The 15760-nt window shown below is 51.3% G+C and overlaps 1 pseudogene; it reads right to left on the bottom strand.

Moving 5' to 3' along the window:
- Positions 1-11877: 11877 nt before the first annotated feature.
- LOC102975225 (ras-related C3 botulinum toxin substrate 1-like) lies at positions 11878-12465 on the bottom strand (annotated as a pseudogene).
- Between the last annotated feature and the right edge of the window lie 3295 nt (positions 12466-15760).

Genomic DNA, 15760 nt, shown 5'->3' with positions numbered 1-15760 from the left:
TGGCCTCTCCCGTTGCGGAGCACAGGCTCTGGACGTGCAGGCTCCGCGGCCATGGCTCACGGGCCTAGCCGCTCCACGGCATGTGGGCTCTTCCTGTACCGGGGCATGAACCTGTTTCCCCTGCATCGGCAGGCGGACTCTCAACCACTGTGCCACCAGGGAAGCCCTCTAGATTTTTTGATGATGGCCATTTGTTTTTTTGTTATTGAGCTGCAAGAGTTGCTTATAAATTTTGGATATTAGTCCTTTGTCAGTTGCTTCGTTTGCAAATATTTTCTCCCATTCTGAGGGTTGTCTTTTGGTCTTGTTTATGGTATCCTTTGCTGTGCAAAAGCTTTTAAGTTTCATTAGGTCCCATTTGTTTTTTTTTGTTTTTATTTGCATTTCTCTAGGAGATGGGTCCAACAGGATCCTGCTGTGATTTATGCCATAGAGTGTTCTGCCTATGTTTTCCTCTAAGAGTTTGATAGTGTCTGGCCTTACATTTAGGTCTTTAACCCATTTTGAGTTTATTCTTGTGTGTGGTGTTAGGGATTGTTCTAATTTCATACTTTTACATGTAGCTGTCCAGTTTTCCCAGCACCACTTATTGAAGAGGCTGTCTTTTCTCCACTGTATATCCTTCCCTCCTTTATCAAAGATAAGGTGACCATATGTGTGTGGGTTTATCTCTGGGCTTTCTATCCTGTTCCATTGATCTATATTTCTGTTTTTGTGCCAGTACCATACTGTCTTGATTACTGTAGCTTTGTAGTATAGTCTCAAGTCAGGGAGCCTGATTCCTCCAGCTCCATTTTTCGTTCTCAAGGTTGCTTAGGCTATTCGGGGTCTTTTGTGTTTCCGTACAAATTGTGAAATTTATTGTTCTAGTTCTGTGAAATATGCCAGTGGTGGTTTGATAGGGATTGCATTGAATCTGTAGATTGCTTTGGGTAGTAGAGTCATTTTCACAATGTTGATTCTTCCAATCCAAGAACATGGTATATCTCTCCATCTACTTGTATCATCTTTAATTTCTTTCATCAGTGTCTTATAATTTTCTGCATACAGGTCTTTTGTCTCCTTAGGTAGGTTTATTCCTAGATATTTTATTCTTTTTGTTGCAGTGGTAAATGGGAGTGTTTTCTTAATTTCACTTTCAGATTTCTCATCTTTAGTGTATAGGAATGCCAGAGATTTCTGTGCATTAATTTTGTATCCTGCTACTTTACCAAATACTAGGAAATTTTTGGTTTTAAATAAAATGACTAGGAATAAAAAATGTAGAAAAAATGCACTAGACATTGAAAGAAAGACATTAGACAAAAATCAACATAGCAAACCCAAAGCAAGAAGGAAGGAAATAATAAAGATCAGAATTCACTGAAGTAGAGATCAACGGAACTGACTATACTGAAAGCAGAGAGAGGGGAAGAGAGAGAGAAAAAATATATACTCACAGAATGAAAAAGGGAAATTAACTTTGGATACAACAGACTTTTTACAACAATAAAAAGGAATAATAAATAATTATTTGCTGATAGATTGGAAAGCCTAGTGATGTAGATAAGTTTCTAGGGATATAGAAAATGAAAAAAATGGTGCAAAAAGAAATAGAAAATTTGAGTAAACCAATGATTATTAAATAAATCGAAATCTAATATTTCCCTTCCCAATGAGCCCCCAACCCAGACTGTTTTATGGGGGTTTTCTACCAAACTCTTAAGTGGTGGTTAATTCCTATCTTATCCAAGTCATTTTAGAATGTCCAAAAAGAGTAAAAAGTGCTCAGCTCATTTTAGGAGGCTGGTGTAATCTTGATTCCTAAATTGAATTTTTAAAAAGGAAAAGAAAAGAAACTTGTATTACTTACAAAGTATAAATGCAAATGCCTTAATAGAGTATAAATGTATTTAAAAATATATGGTATAACCAGGTAGCGTTTATCTCAGGAATGCGAGGATGTTTTCACGTTAGAAAATGTATTAATGTTTTCATGATTTATTAAAGGAGAAAATTCATGATTATTTCAATTGATTCTGAGAAATCATTGATAAAATTCAACATCTGTTTATAATGAAAACATTAATTACAACAACAACAACAACAATAGTAAGACTTCTTGATGAAGTAGGAATAGAAGGGAGCTTCTTTAGCTTAATAAAGGTAATACACCAGAACACTCTACTTAATGCAGGAACTTTACACACATTCTCTTAAAGGTTCTATTAAAGGCAGAGATGCCTTCGTTCATTACTGGTGTTTAACATGGAACCGGAGGGCCAGGCTGACACCAGGAGGAAAGAAGCAGACCCTGGAGGGGTGAGGATTGTAAAGAGAAGAGATGAAACTGTTATTATGTCTTATGTAAATATACACATGTCACTTCATTCATTATACTTGTATGTCATTTATGTAGATGACGTTTTAGACATATGTCATATAAAAGAAGCATCACAATATAAATGCTAAAATCTAATAATTGAGCAAGGTTGGTGGATACAAGATCAACTTATGAAACTCAATAGCATTTCTCCACACCAGTTAGAAAATGTAATAAATATAATGAATTAGATATTATTCATAACAACAACAAAAAGTATAATGTCTAGGGATTGCCTTAACAGAGAGCATGTAAAACTCGGTGGGGAAGAAACTCCAAAGGCTAACAAACACGGAAGGAGAAAGTCCTGTGTATTAGAAAAATGCAAAATAAACTGCAGGGGTTCACGTTTGCTCACCAGGTTGGTAAAAATTAAAAACTGGGTAATGCCCGTGTTGGTGGTCCCTCTTGGCTGGGATGGTGGACCCGTTGCTGACCAAGGGGGTTTCTGCAAGGGAAGGGCAAGCCCACCCTGAAGACCCCATGTCCCCGGACAAGCTCCCATGCTGGAAACAGCCCGCAGGCCCGTCTGGAATAACCGGCTAAGAAAATGGGCAGGTGAACACCATGGAATAGCTTATTCGCCAGTGAGATGCCTCATGGAAGGACCCTAAAACAGCAGGGGGTGAAGAAAGTTAGAGCCAGATGAGCCCTGGATAGTTCAGTGTGGACCGCAGACAGGACATCACCGGAGCCTGTGAGAAATTCACAATCTCAGCCCTCACCCAGACATGCTGAGTCACAGTCTGTCTTTTAACAAGACCTCCGGGGTTAAGAGAAGATGCGGGGGTCCCGTGTCTGACCAGATGTCACCGCTTACTGGGGTCAGTGCAGGGCAGACAGATACCCGAGTGGCTGGGCTGGGAGGACCCGTGTGGAGACTAACATAAGTCAAGGCCAAAACGGACCCCTACTTGCTGTGAGATTCCGGGAAACTGGTCAACTACCCAGAACCCGGCCCAGAGGCATGCCCCCCGCTGCAGTTTAAGGATTGCTGGGGGATTAAAAGCCGCTCTTCTTGCCTGGCCCCCAGACGTCTGCATCTGTTCCCTGGGTTTATGGGGCTGCGGGTGCGGAGGACACAAACGGCAAAGCCCCTCCCCCACCCCCACGCCGTGCCCGGTTGGGGTGGGGCGGGGAGGGGCCGAGGGGAGGGGCCGTTTTTCTTCCTTCATCAGCGCCTTTCTCGTGCGCTGGTGCGAGTGGACGCGTTCCTCATTGTCGCGGTTCCCTCCTTGTCTTTCCCTCCGTGTGGGACGCGGGTGTCCTCACTTGGACACCTGGTGCCCACACGGATCCCCCACTTCAGAGATTCCCTGTCTCGGCCCCCCCGGCCCAGGGCAGTCCTTCGCAGGTGTCTGGGGGCATCCTTTTTAGTGTGGGTCTCACTGTTCTTTATGATTTTTTTGGAAACCATTTCGTTCAGATCCCCAAACAAACAGCATTGAGTTTGCAAGTGGAGAGGTGTGAAATGCATGATCATTTGGGAGGATTCCTTTTATGGTAAGGAGGCTTCCCAGGCCCTGTTCTGGTCTCTGCACCCTTTCCCTGGGCAGGTGAATTCTCCCCTCAGAGCTCACGAACGTACCCCTGACTTCACACCCTCTCACCGCCCGCACAACCCCGCCCCCTCCCCGGGTCAAAGGTGAAGCCCGCGGCCCTCCCTGCTCCCTGCCCAGGCCAGTCCCTACCCCTGTTGGAAGGTTACCCCTGCCCAGCCCCGGACTTTCCTGTCCCCCTTCCTGGCCCTCTCCGTAGCTCAGGGAGTGTTCCTGAGACAGTGTCGCTCCCCCTTCCCAGCTGCCCCCGCGCCCACCCCCGCCCCCTCGAGCTGCCCAGCCCGGCTCCAGCTCAGTCCAGGCCAGCCTGACAGTGACGAGAGGGGTGGGAATGAGCGACTGGGCCAGGCCTGAGCTTGTTTTCATCTCAAAAAAATAAATCTTCCATTCGGGATTTTAGTTACGAAAGTAAGGTACACAGGAGCGTAGGAAGTAAAAACGGACGCTCCGTGTCCTCCTCCACTGCCTGTCCCCAGACGCGACCTCGCCGGCCTGGGCCTGAAGCCTTCCATCAGCTCTCTTACGGTGGGATGTGAAGGCGCCCTCGCCACCCTGGGCCCTCCCCGGCCCGTCCCCCGCATGCCCGCCCAGCGCCCTCCCCCTCACAGCCAAGACCCTGGCGATGCTCAGGGCCCCGGGGGTCCCCACGGGCAGGCGTGGAGCTCGAGGCGCCCTGGGGGCTGGTTTGCAGCCCACCCACCTGTTCTGTTCCCCTAATAGATCTCCATGGACCCATTTCCACCACACAGACGCCTCCCCCTGGAGCTGAAATTGCCCCTTTCAGTTAACAGCTCGTCTTGGATGTGGAAGCAGAACAGCAGGGCCAAAGGGAATAGACGTCTCAAATGGGAGAGCAGTTTCCCAGTCACTCTCCCTGATGGAGAGTCCCCCAGCCGTGCAGGTGATGCATCTTTCTTCACAGCCTCCAACCCCACCTGTTAAAGTCTTTAATATGCCAATCGGACAGGTGAAAAATATATCACGTCCTAACATTTTTTAAAGTTTCTGTAATTACTCTTGAAGCATTCTCATGTGTTTATTGGCCTTTGAAAATCTTTCCCTGTGACTCAGCTGTCTGTAGCTTTTCTGTTTCTGGTGCTTTGCTTGTTTTTGGGTTTGGGGGTTTTGTGCAGAGAGATGTTTTAAGGTTTCTTTGTCATCACATCAGTTTGCCTTTAGTGGTTTCTGCCTTTGGTGACTTGGCCAGGAAAGCCTTTTCTTTTTCAGATTGTTCGTTTATCACTCGTTCTGCGATCTGATCCAGCCACTGGATTGTGGACCTGCAGCGCGTTCACTTTTCCCAGAGACTCAGATGTGAAGGGTAATTCTGTCTCTTGGTCCGGAGCTGGATTCCACCCTCAGCCCTGGGCCGCGGGGGCTGCGAGCCTGGGGGGCGGGGCGTGTCGCAGTTTGCCCCGCCCTCCACCTGCTGGCACCCTTCCTTCCCTTCCGGGTCCTTCTGCGCTGGCCCTTGTCCCTCTGCTGCGGCGCCCCGCCCTCCAGCGGCCCCCCTCCCCGTGGCCAGGCCCAGAAGTGGTTCTAGGCCCACGCGCCCCAGCAAGTTCAGACCCCGGGACTTCTTCCAGCCGAGCGGGGTCTTCAGTCTGTCGACCCTCCAGCCGTCCCCTGCCCCGTCCATCCGGGTGCTTCCCTGAGCGGCTGGCGTCGCCCTCTGGTCCCCGCTGTCCTTGGGCTCGAAAGCATCAAGCAGGGCCTCCTGGAGGGCCCGCCTCCGCTGAGCCTGCTCCAACCCGCATACAGAGGCGACCTCCTGGGCTGGATCTGGCAGATGGAGGCGACCCCTGACGCCCCCACGGACCTGCGCACGCGCTCCACCCACTGCCGCGCTTGTGGGGTAGAGTGTGCTGGTCACGGGAGAGGATGCTGAGGCCGAGGGTCTGCGAGTTGATGTGCACACCCTGGGCTTCCAGAAGCTTGTGCCCGTCGGCATCCAGCGAGCCTGTGTGCTTACCGACCGCGACTGGGGGCTTTGCAAACCTAGTCGGTGAAAATGCTAGACCAGCCGTCTTTCCGTTTGACTTAAAGGGTTAGCGAGGTGGGAGCTGTCATACGCCTGGCGGTTATGGTTCTCTGTTATTCGGGCCATGCAAGTTGAGGATCCTGATATGCGTTCAGTGGGCTGTTCCTTTTCTTAACCCCTGCCGCCCTCCTAACCTTCACAATACTCTGCTGGCCTGAAGTCCACTTAGATTGATGTAAACGTGACTGTGGTGGCTCAGATTCTAGGGGTGAGGCCCGGACTCCCAAGCTCCCAAGGCTCCAGGGTCTCTGTTGTGTGGCATGAGGACACGGGGGTGGCCCCTTCCCCCCAGGTGCACAGTCATGATGAGCGGGCGTCAGTCCCAGGAAGGGTCCTTCCCTGTCCCCCCTCCCCTCCTTGACTGCACGTTCCGTTTCACACTGAGACGGGATTTCTCCACGAGTGTGACCCCTCACAGGTCTGCAGGCTGGTGCCCATGTGGTTGGGTTCTGGGGGGCGCCCCCCCTCGGGCTGCAGACGCCCTCGGACTACCTCTTCCTGGTGCACGCAGTGGGGCGGGGGGAGCCGGGCTCTCCCTACCTCTTCTTTTTTTTTTTTTATAAAATTATTTTTTCATTTTTGGCTGCGTCGGGTCTTTGTTGCTGTGCGCGGGCTTTCTCTAGTTGCGGCGAGCGGGGCCTACTCTTCGTTGCTGTGCACGGGTTTCTCATTGCAGTGGCTTCTCTTGTTGCGGAGCACGGGCTCTATGCACACGGGTTCAGTAGTTGTGGCACGTGGGCTCTAGAGCGCGGGCTCAGTAGCTGTGGCGCACGGGCTTAGCTGCTCCGCGGCATGTGGGATCTTCCCGGACCAGGGCTCGAACCCGTGTCCCCTGCACTGGCAGGCGGATTCTCAACCACTGCGCCACCAGGGAAGCCCCTCTCCCTACTACCTCTTCATCAGGCCCCACCCTGATGGCCTCGTGTGACCTCGATTGTCTCCTCAGAGGCCCCGTCTCCAGATACGGCCACACTGGGAGTCAGGGCTTCCCGTGAACCTGGGGGTCCGGATGTTCAGCCCATAGCGGTGCGTGTACACGCTCCTGTGTGTTTCAGACAGGAAGGCCCGTCTGGCACCTCTCATCACACCTGGATCACATCTGGCAGGTGACCAGGGCCTCCCAGGTGCCAGGAAGTTTTCCTAGTTCCGGTGATGGGGCTGAGTTTCGGGGCCTCTGGTGCCCGCCAGGCGCAGCCAGTGTTCAGACAGTAAGGGGCCGCCTGGCCCAGAGCCAGCCCGGCAGGGCGGGCGGGAGGGGGGTCACCTGCTGGGTGCTGCTGGCCTTGGGAGCTCTGGCTGCCCACCTGCCTAGGCTTCCACCTGGGTGGTCCTGTCCGGCCTTTAGGCCTGTGACCACCTGCTTCTGGCCATGAGCCTGTCCTGCTCCCCGACCAGGTGCAGTCACCCCAAAGCCCTCAGCTGCTCAGGCCCGTCAGGCACCATGTGCCCTGCCTCTCCAGCCAGCGCTCCTGGCCCTGAGCCCTGGCACCCCCATATGGTGGTGAGCCTGGCCGCGCTCCGACAGCCTGGCTCCCAGACACGGCTGTGCCGCGCGTCTGCAGGTGCCTTGCCTCTCTGAGACGTGATCGCTTCGCCAGGAAAGTGGCGAGTGACCACCTCGGCCCCGGGACTGTGCCCCGGGCCTGAGTCGTGCCTGCAGAGGGCTCGGGGCCGGGAGTGCCAGCTCGTCCCTCGTTACTGGGCAGGGTTGATCTCCGGCCTCACCTCTCCTCGGGGTGAAGGGTCGCCAGGGACCGGCAGCCTTCTGACTCTTGCTGAGGGAGTTGGACGGCCTCTGCCAGAGGAAGGTAATGACTCCAGCCAGGAAACTATTTTTAATGAGTCCAACTCTCCCGCAGGCCGTGAGGCCTGGGCGGGGCTCCTGCGGTCGCAGGAGAGGGGGTCTGTCGAGGTGCAGGGCTGGGCAGCGCCCGGTGCATGGCACGCACTCCTGCCCCTCCTGGTGTTTCAGAGGGAAGGTTGACTGTTAATGAGGAGCCCTGTCACCTGCCCCAGGTGGAAAGGAACCCAGACAACAGGACGGCTGTGACGGTAGAGCTGAGCTCCGCCTTCATGGATCCGCTCTGAGCCGGCCCTTTCCTCTCGCCCCTCAGGAAGGGAGGCTCACGAGTTAGCAGGCCGGCAGGCGCGCAGGCCCGCTGAGCCCTTCTCCGGGACGTGACCAGAAGCCCACCTCCTCGTGCACAGGAGTTGCTGCCACTCGACTCGGAGGCCGTGAGCCTTCCTAGCCGACCTGTGTCCCCGGCCGCCCCGCGGCTTGAGTCCCGCAGGGACGAGACCAGGCGACGTGCGCGCCGAGGGGTCTCGGAAGTGACTGCTCCGGCGGGGATGCGGCAGGGCTTGCAGGTGTCCGGGGTGGCTTTGAAGAACGAAGAGGATTTCCGAGTTACGCGCCGGGAAGCGTCCCGCAGGAGGGAACCCCGGGGAGGATGTAGGAAAGTGGACGACCTCCTGGCAGCCGGCTGGGGGTCTCGGGCCAGCGGAGGCCGCAGTTGGTCCCACGAGGCGTGATGGCGCCTGAGCAGAGGGGCTGGGGTTGGTCTGCCCTGGAGGGGTCCTGGTGGCCCTGGGGTTGGGGATACAAGGGGCCAGGGCCCAGAGCTGCCCTGGAGACCCCCTTCCTTCCTCTTTATGACGCCCCACCCAGCCCAGCAGCAGACCACCCCTGGGGCTCCCTGGGGGCCCCGTGCAGGTCACCTGGCCCTAGGGAACCCCCACCCCGTCCCACTGAGCTCTCCACGCTGGGGCCGTGGGCCAAGGGGTGCTGGCCTGATGGGGCAGGGCGAGGGTCTGGTTCTCGCTGGGGTCAGCCTCATGACAGTGGCTGGCCACCCGCTGACCCCTGACCTCAGCCGCACACTGACTCTTGACTCAGCCACACAGTCACTCCGGAACCCAGGGGTGTTCCAGCCCCTGACCCAGTTACACGCTGACTTTGACCCCGGCCACACGCTGGCCTCTGGCAGCTGTGCTCTGACCCTTGACCCCAGCTCACGTGGACCCTTTAACCGACGGGTAGGCAGGCCCTGATGGCCAACGCTGGCCCCGGAGAGGACCACACCCTGTTCTCTCCCTGAAACGTGGTGCCACCAGAGCCTCGAACTGACCCTGGTCGCATGCTCACAGCCTGGAGCCACGAGGGCACGGGGGGCGGTGGGGAGGGCGGCACCCACCGCGGAGAAAGGAGCGGGCGCCCGGCTCCAGAGGCAGGTGTCGGGCTGCACGGAGGATGGAGCCTCCCCCACCGCCGAGTTGCTAGGTGACCTTGGCCAGGCAGCCTCCGTCTCTGGAGCGCAACTAGCTCAAGCATAACAACCGGAGTCTCGGGAATTCTAAAGAATCTTACAAGGAAACAAGTGCTGAGGGAGCTGCCGTGGGGTCAGTTGAGATAATGCATCTAAAATGCTCAGCTCGGTGCCACGCACATCACAAGCAAGGCGTTCGATAGACGCTGTTACTAACGTTGCTGTTAACAACCCGGCTGCCCGCCCGTCGGGCGGGTGGGGGACCAGACAGGCTGTGGGCGCAGGAAGACGCCACCCACGGGGCAGCACGACGTTTCAGCAGGAGGGTGGGCTCGCACAGGGACTGGGAGCTGGCGTTCACTGCCACAGCGCTGGGGCCAGGCCCTCCCGGATGGAGACGCAGTCACGCTGCTGGTCCGCGATGCTGGCTTCCGTCAGCCCTCGCCCTGGCCACCTGCGTGGACAGGCACGCCGGGAACGGCCGGGCTCAGGACTGGCGCAGCGCGCGTGGCCGGCCCGGACCAGCTTTGTGCCACGGTATGCGGGACCTTGAACGCCATGGCCCCTGCCTCACGATGCTGGCCATTAGGGAGGTGGGTGGGAGGGGGACAGGAGACAAGCTCTCCCTTCCTGGCGGCCTGGCCTGAGTAGGAGTCAGTGCGGGGCTGCCAGCTGGACCCCAGCCCCCTCTCTGGGCCCCTCCGTGGGCAGGGAGGCTGATGCCATTCCTGCCTTTCCACACTTGAGGTCCCACCTGTCCTGGGGGGCACGCCTGCCGCCATCCCTGCTCCTCCGAGGTAGCCACGCGCCCGGCCAGCCTCAGTTTGGGCTCCTGAAAAGAGAGAACTTCGCTCAGCGTTCTGTGGGGACCGGTACCGAGCGGCACGCTAAACCCTGCACCTGCTGCTGCTTGTTGCACCCGTGTCTTCTGTCGGTCTTCCCAGAAGTGGTAGAGCTTCCACCGTGACACGTGAGATGATGTTAGACGTGCGCAGGCCAGGGGTTAAGTAACAGACTAGAGCTGTCAGGTCTCGGAGAGCGTGTCAGGGCCAGAGTGCCCAAGGAGGGGACAACGGGAGGCGGACCGAGGAGCCAGCGAGGCCGGCGAGTCAGTCTCTTTACAGTCACCTCGAGAAGAGCAGTGAGAGGCCATCAGAGGCCTCTAAGTAGGGTCGGGAATTGATGTTCTGTACGTTTTGGAAAGGATACTTCTGCCCAGAGACGGAGAGGACTGGGAGCGGGCACAGCCAGGACAAGGAGCGGGGGTTGGAGGGCTGTGGCTGCGATCGGGAGGGAGGGGATGGCAGCCGAATCAGGAGCCCTTGCTGGGTGAGCACAGGGAGGGAGAGAAGAGGACGGGGCTACGGGTGTTTCTTAAAAGGTAGTTTTGATGTGGACCATTTTTAAAGTCTTTATTGAATTTGTTACAACACTGCTTTTGTTCTGTGTTTTGGTTTTTTGGCTGCGAGGCATGTGGGATCTTAGCTCCCCAAGCAGGGAGCAAACCTGCACCCCCTGCATCGGAAGGCAGTCTTTTTTTTTTCGTTAATTTTTTCAGTGGGGTATAGTTGTTTTACAGTGTTGCGTTAGTTTCTACTGTATAGTGAAGTGAGGTAGAGTTCCCTATGCTATACAGCAGGTTCTTATTAGTTATCCATTTTATACATAGTAGTGTGTATGTGTCAATCCCAATCTCCCGATTAACCACTGGACCCATCTAAGATTTTCTCCGGAGGTAGAATGTGTTGGGTGTTGGTGACTAGAGGTGGGGGCTGTACACTTGAGTGTACACCAAGGCTCCTGGGTGTACAGGGGAGGCCCTCGTGGGCAGAGGATGCTGCATGGGAAGCAGCTTCATCTTTGAACTCAGTGAGCAGAGAGCTGTGTGACGTCCCCGGGGCATCTTGATGGGTGGGTTGGATGCTGGGCTCTGGGGCCAGGGGAGAGCTGGGATAAAAGGAGCTTGAGGAGCTGCTACGCTCAGTGACGTTATGCACATGAATGAGGCGCCCAGGAAAAATGCACGGATGGTGAAGAGAATTCTATTTATGCATTTGCCGTAAAATCAGACAAAAGAACGAAAGATCTCAGAGAGTGAAATAATTCAAGAAAAAGAAATTGAAGACATGGATTGGCAAGGGAAACATTAAAGCAGATATTTATTTTTTGCAGATGATATGATTTTCCTTTTAGAAAATCAAAAAGAATCTGGAAACAAATTACTAGCAATAATAGAGTTGAGCCATGTAGCTGAGTGTAAGCTCCATGCGCACATTGCATATACAGATGTCAACTGTATGTCTGTACATCATCAAGAAACTTTAAAATGTTTCTACCATTTATAGAGCAACAAAAACAACAAATATAACGAGATAAGTCTAACCAAAGTTGTAAAGACCTGTATGCAGAAATTTGTAAAATTTTCCTGCAGGATATAAAAGAAAACCTAATAAAATTTTTTTTTTAGGGCTAAACTTTAATAGAATGTGAAAGTTTGAACTCTTACACTTTAAACAAACAAAACCTAGAAATCACTGATTGGTTCAAAACGGTTTTATGGAAAAGCTAATCTGTAACAAAAACTTGGCACTGAGTGCGAAGGCTCCACCGTTTGAGCAAAGCGTGTAAAGGGTCCTGAGGCCCGGACATTCACAACAGCAGGCATTTTCTCTTCTTCTTCTTGACGCGGGCGGGGGTGGGGGGGGTGGGGGGGGGTGGGCGGCAGGCAGAGAGCCGCCCGGATAGCTTCATCAAACACTGTCTTGAGGCCTCGCTGTGTGAGCACTCAGCGCTCAAGGCATTTGACGGCACCGATCTCCTTGGCCATGGCCAAGCCCTGCGGGTAGGTGATGGGTGTCAGCTTCTTCTCCTTCAGTTTCTCAATCACGTCTTTATCATCCCTCAGATCAAGTTGCATCCCCACCAGGATGATAGAGTGTTGGGACAGTGGTGTCACACTTCAGGGTACCACTTTGCGTGAACATTTTCAAATGATGCAGGACTCACAGGAGAAAAGCAAATTAAGAATACATCTGTTTGTGGATAGGATAGGGGATGTAATTGGTCACAATCTTCTTGTCCAGCTATATCCCACAAGCCCAGATTCACTGGTTTTCCATCCACCATAACATTGGCAGAATAGTTGTCAAAGACAGCGGGGATGCACTGTCCAGGAAAGGCATTGGTCGTATAACTGATCAGGAGGCCATGTTTATAAATTGGAAATTTTAATATCATAATATAATCTCCCCCAATTTATCTAATGATTTAATACAACTCCAATCAAAACTCAACAAGATCCTTTAAGAACGTGTCCATTTGCTTCTAAAATTGGAATTCATTAGAATTGTCTTCTAAAGAAGGAAGGTAGGCTTGCTCTGCCAGGTAGCAAGACATTATAAAACTTTAGTAAGGGATGCTGTGTGGTATTAGTTCAGGGGTAAAAAAAAATGACCAGTAGAACAAATAGAATGTTCCTAAACATATCTGTGCACATATGGACCTTCTATTAATGACTCAGGTCACATGGCAAACCAGCAGGGAAAGAAGTGAGTTTTCAATGTGTACCTGGAATAATTGGTTATCCATATGGAAAAAATTAAATTCTACACACAAAATTAAATTATCCTCTCCAGATGGATTAAGAACTTGTGTCAAAGCAGATATCTAAAGCAAAATTTTAAAATCTTTAGAAGAAAATCTAGGTGAGGATTTCTGATTTCAAGGTAGGGGAGGATTTCTTAAAGTACAAAAAGTGCTAACATGAAAGAAAAAGACTGATATATTTTAATTCATTATTAAGATTAAGAGCTTCTGTAAGTCAAAAGACAATTTAAATCAGGTAAAAAAAAGTCACAGTATGAGACTATACTTGCAAAACATGACTGACAAAAAATTGATGTCAAGATTAAATAAAGAACACCTCAAATCAGTAAGAAGAAAGGAAAAACAATGGGCAAAAGATAAAGCAGCTGTTGCACAAAAGAGAAAGCACCTGCAGAGATACTGAGTGACACTAGTGATTCAGACATGCATACAGGCTACAGCAAACTACAAGATTGTTTTATTGGCCAAAAGCAAGAAGTCTGATGATACTAAGTATCAGCTTACACAGGCTGAAGGACATGTAATGTAGAACGATCACTGTAGTGTAATCTTATAAACGAGCATTTACATGCCCTCTGACTCAGCAATTCCACTCCTTAATGTGTACCCAAGACAGAAACCTGGGCGTGTCTACCAGAAGAAATGCACAGAAATGTTCATACTGGAAAAGACACTGGAGACAACCCCAAAGCCCACCTACAGGAGACTGGGTGAATAAAATGAAGCACACTCACATATTGGACATTACACAGCGATGAAAATTAACCATCTGCAATTGAGCGTAAAAGCCGTGTTGGAAGTGGGTCAGTTGTCGACACCCCAGCTGTTGCCACGTGGGTCAGGGTGACCTGCCCAGCAGAGCCCTTCCTGAACTCCTTACCTACTACATTGTGAGCGAAATAAAACAAAATGGAGGTTCTAAGACTCTGAGTTTTGGGGTGTTTCGTTACACAACACTAGAAAACCAGAACTACATTTTTTACTCTTTCCATAACCTGTGCAAAAGCATCTGCTTATTTTTTCCCCTATGTTTGAATGCCATTCCTTCCAACAAAGTGATTTAACACCCCACCCCCCAAAATAGAGCCAGAGCTCTGAAAAACTGGGATCACACAGTTTACACATGAACAACAAGCAGGAAAGATTAAGTGGGGGACACAGGAAGCCTGAGCAGCACGTAGGGTGCTGGGTAAGACAGAACCACGCCACCCGCTTTGAAATAATAGCAGGTAGTGTCTGTTGGGTGTGCGCCGTGTTTTGGAAACAATGCTGAGCACCTAGAGTCTATGAACTCAGCTGAGCGTCCCACGAGGCTGGACTCTCTTTATGTCCACGTGACGGCCAGGAAGACTGAGAGCCGTGAGGTGAAGGAACTCATCTGTGGTGCAGCCAGGGTTGGAACCCAAGCAGCCTGGCCCAGAGGCGGCGCCTTTAGCTTTTCTTCTGTGCTGGCATAGACGGCAAGCCAGGAAGCAAGGTGTCCGGGTGTGAGAGCAAAGCGGGAAGTGAGAGAGAGTGGGGGCATCGGGCTCGTGGACAGGCAGCTCTGGCCAGTTTGGGCCCACAGATTGGGAGCTTGGGTCTTGTGCACACACCTGGCCTACAGGGGGGCAAGAACTGGAGCTGAGGTGACTCCTACACCCCTGTGGGGAAATGGATGCACTTCGCACACCTGCTCGGGGAAGGAAGCCTGACCCTTCTGTGACTGGGAGAGGGGGCTGTAATCCTCAAGGAAAAACCAGGGTCCTGGACTTTCCCTTCCGGAGGACCCAGAATCTGGCTTTAAACACCGCCTCCTGTTGTGGGGACCAGAAGCTGAGAAACTATCAGGGAGTCTGTTCCTGGGGTGGTGGCACACCCACCCCACCCCCAAAACCTGGCATAAGCGAAAAGAAAGCCACCATGGAATGTCACTTTAACAGTCCAAGCACCATGAAGTTCCACAGTAAATATAAACCTTGCTTGGGATCAGCTAAATATGCACACAGACAGGTACACAGACACCAAAAAAGAGACGATTTCACTGTGAGCGAAATTTTGCTGGCAAAAAATAAAAAGAAAGGAAGGAAGGAAGGAAGGAAACCAGGAAGATTTGTTCCCTGAAAACTTTAGTTAACTGAAAAATCTGAGAGAAATTATAAAACAATGTTCAAAATGATGAAAGAAATAAAATAAGTCTTATAAAAATCAGAAATAAAGAGCAAATAACCAATCACAGTAGATTTAGAAAAGAACAAAATGGAATATTAGGAATCCATTAAATCAAGATGAAAGAGCTGACTGCATAGAGTAGAAAAACTAGTAAAGCAGAAGACAGATCTAAGGAAAACCAGCGGAACATAGTACAGAATGCAGCACAGTTACGAGACACACAGGTTAGAATGACATGACCCAGTATATATCAACCAGGGGTTCCAGAGGAGAAAAGACAGAAAATAAAAGGGGTAAGAGCTTAGAATCTTCCACTTTTTATTAAATGTATTCTCAGATAGAAGATTCTCAATGAATCTGGAGAAAGGTTTTAAAAACATGTAGGTATGGACACCTCCTAGGGAAACTGCAGAACATCAAAGACAAAAAGGATGTTGTAAAAGGGTCCGAGAGGAACAGAATTTTACCCCCCAAGCACAGTGTTTGGGCTACGAGAAGTTTCAAAACAGCAACAAGAGCAGCCTAAAACAACAGGAAAATATCTGCAAGGCAGTGAGAGAAAACATATAGTTGTCAAACTAGAATTTTATATCCAGCTAAACTATTATTCAAGAGTGTGCACGCTATAAAGACGTTTCAGACAGAGCTTACCATGAACTGCTCTTTACTGAAAATCTCTAAGGAAGGTACTTCAGGAAGAAGGAAACTGAACACCAGACAAAGAAGGAATGGTTGAAGACAGCAAACGGATTGGTGACTCATGGAAATAGAGTGA

This window comes from Physeter macrocephalus, chromosome 18, assembly GCF_002837175.3.
Source record: "Physeter macrocephalus isolate SW-GA chromosome 18, ASM283717v5, whole genome shotgun sequence".
Classification (NCBI taxonomy): Eukaryota; Metazoa; Chordata; class Mammalia; order Artiodactyla; family Physeteridae; genus Physeter; species Physeter macrocephalus.
This window is presented reverse-complemented; position numbering and strand designations above follow the sequence as displayed.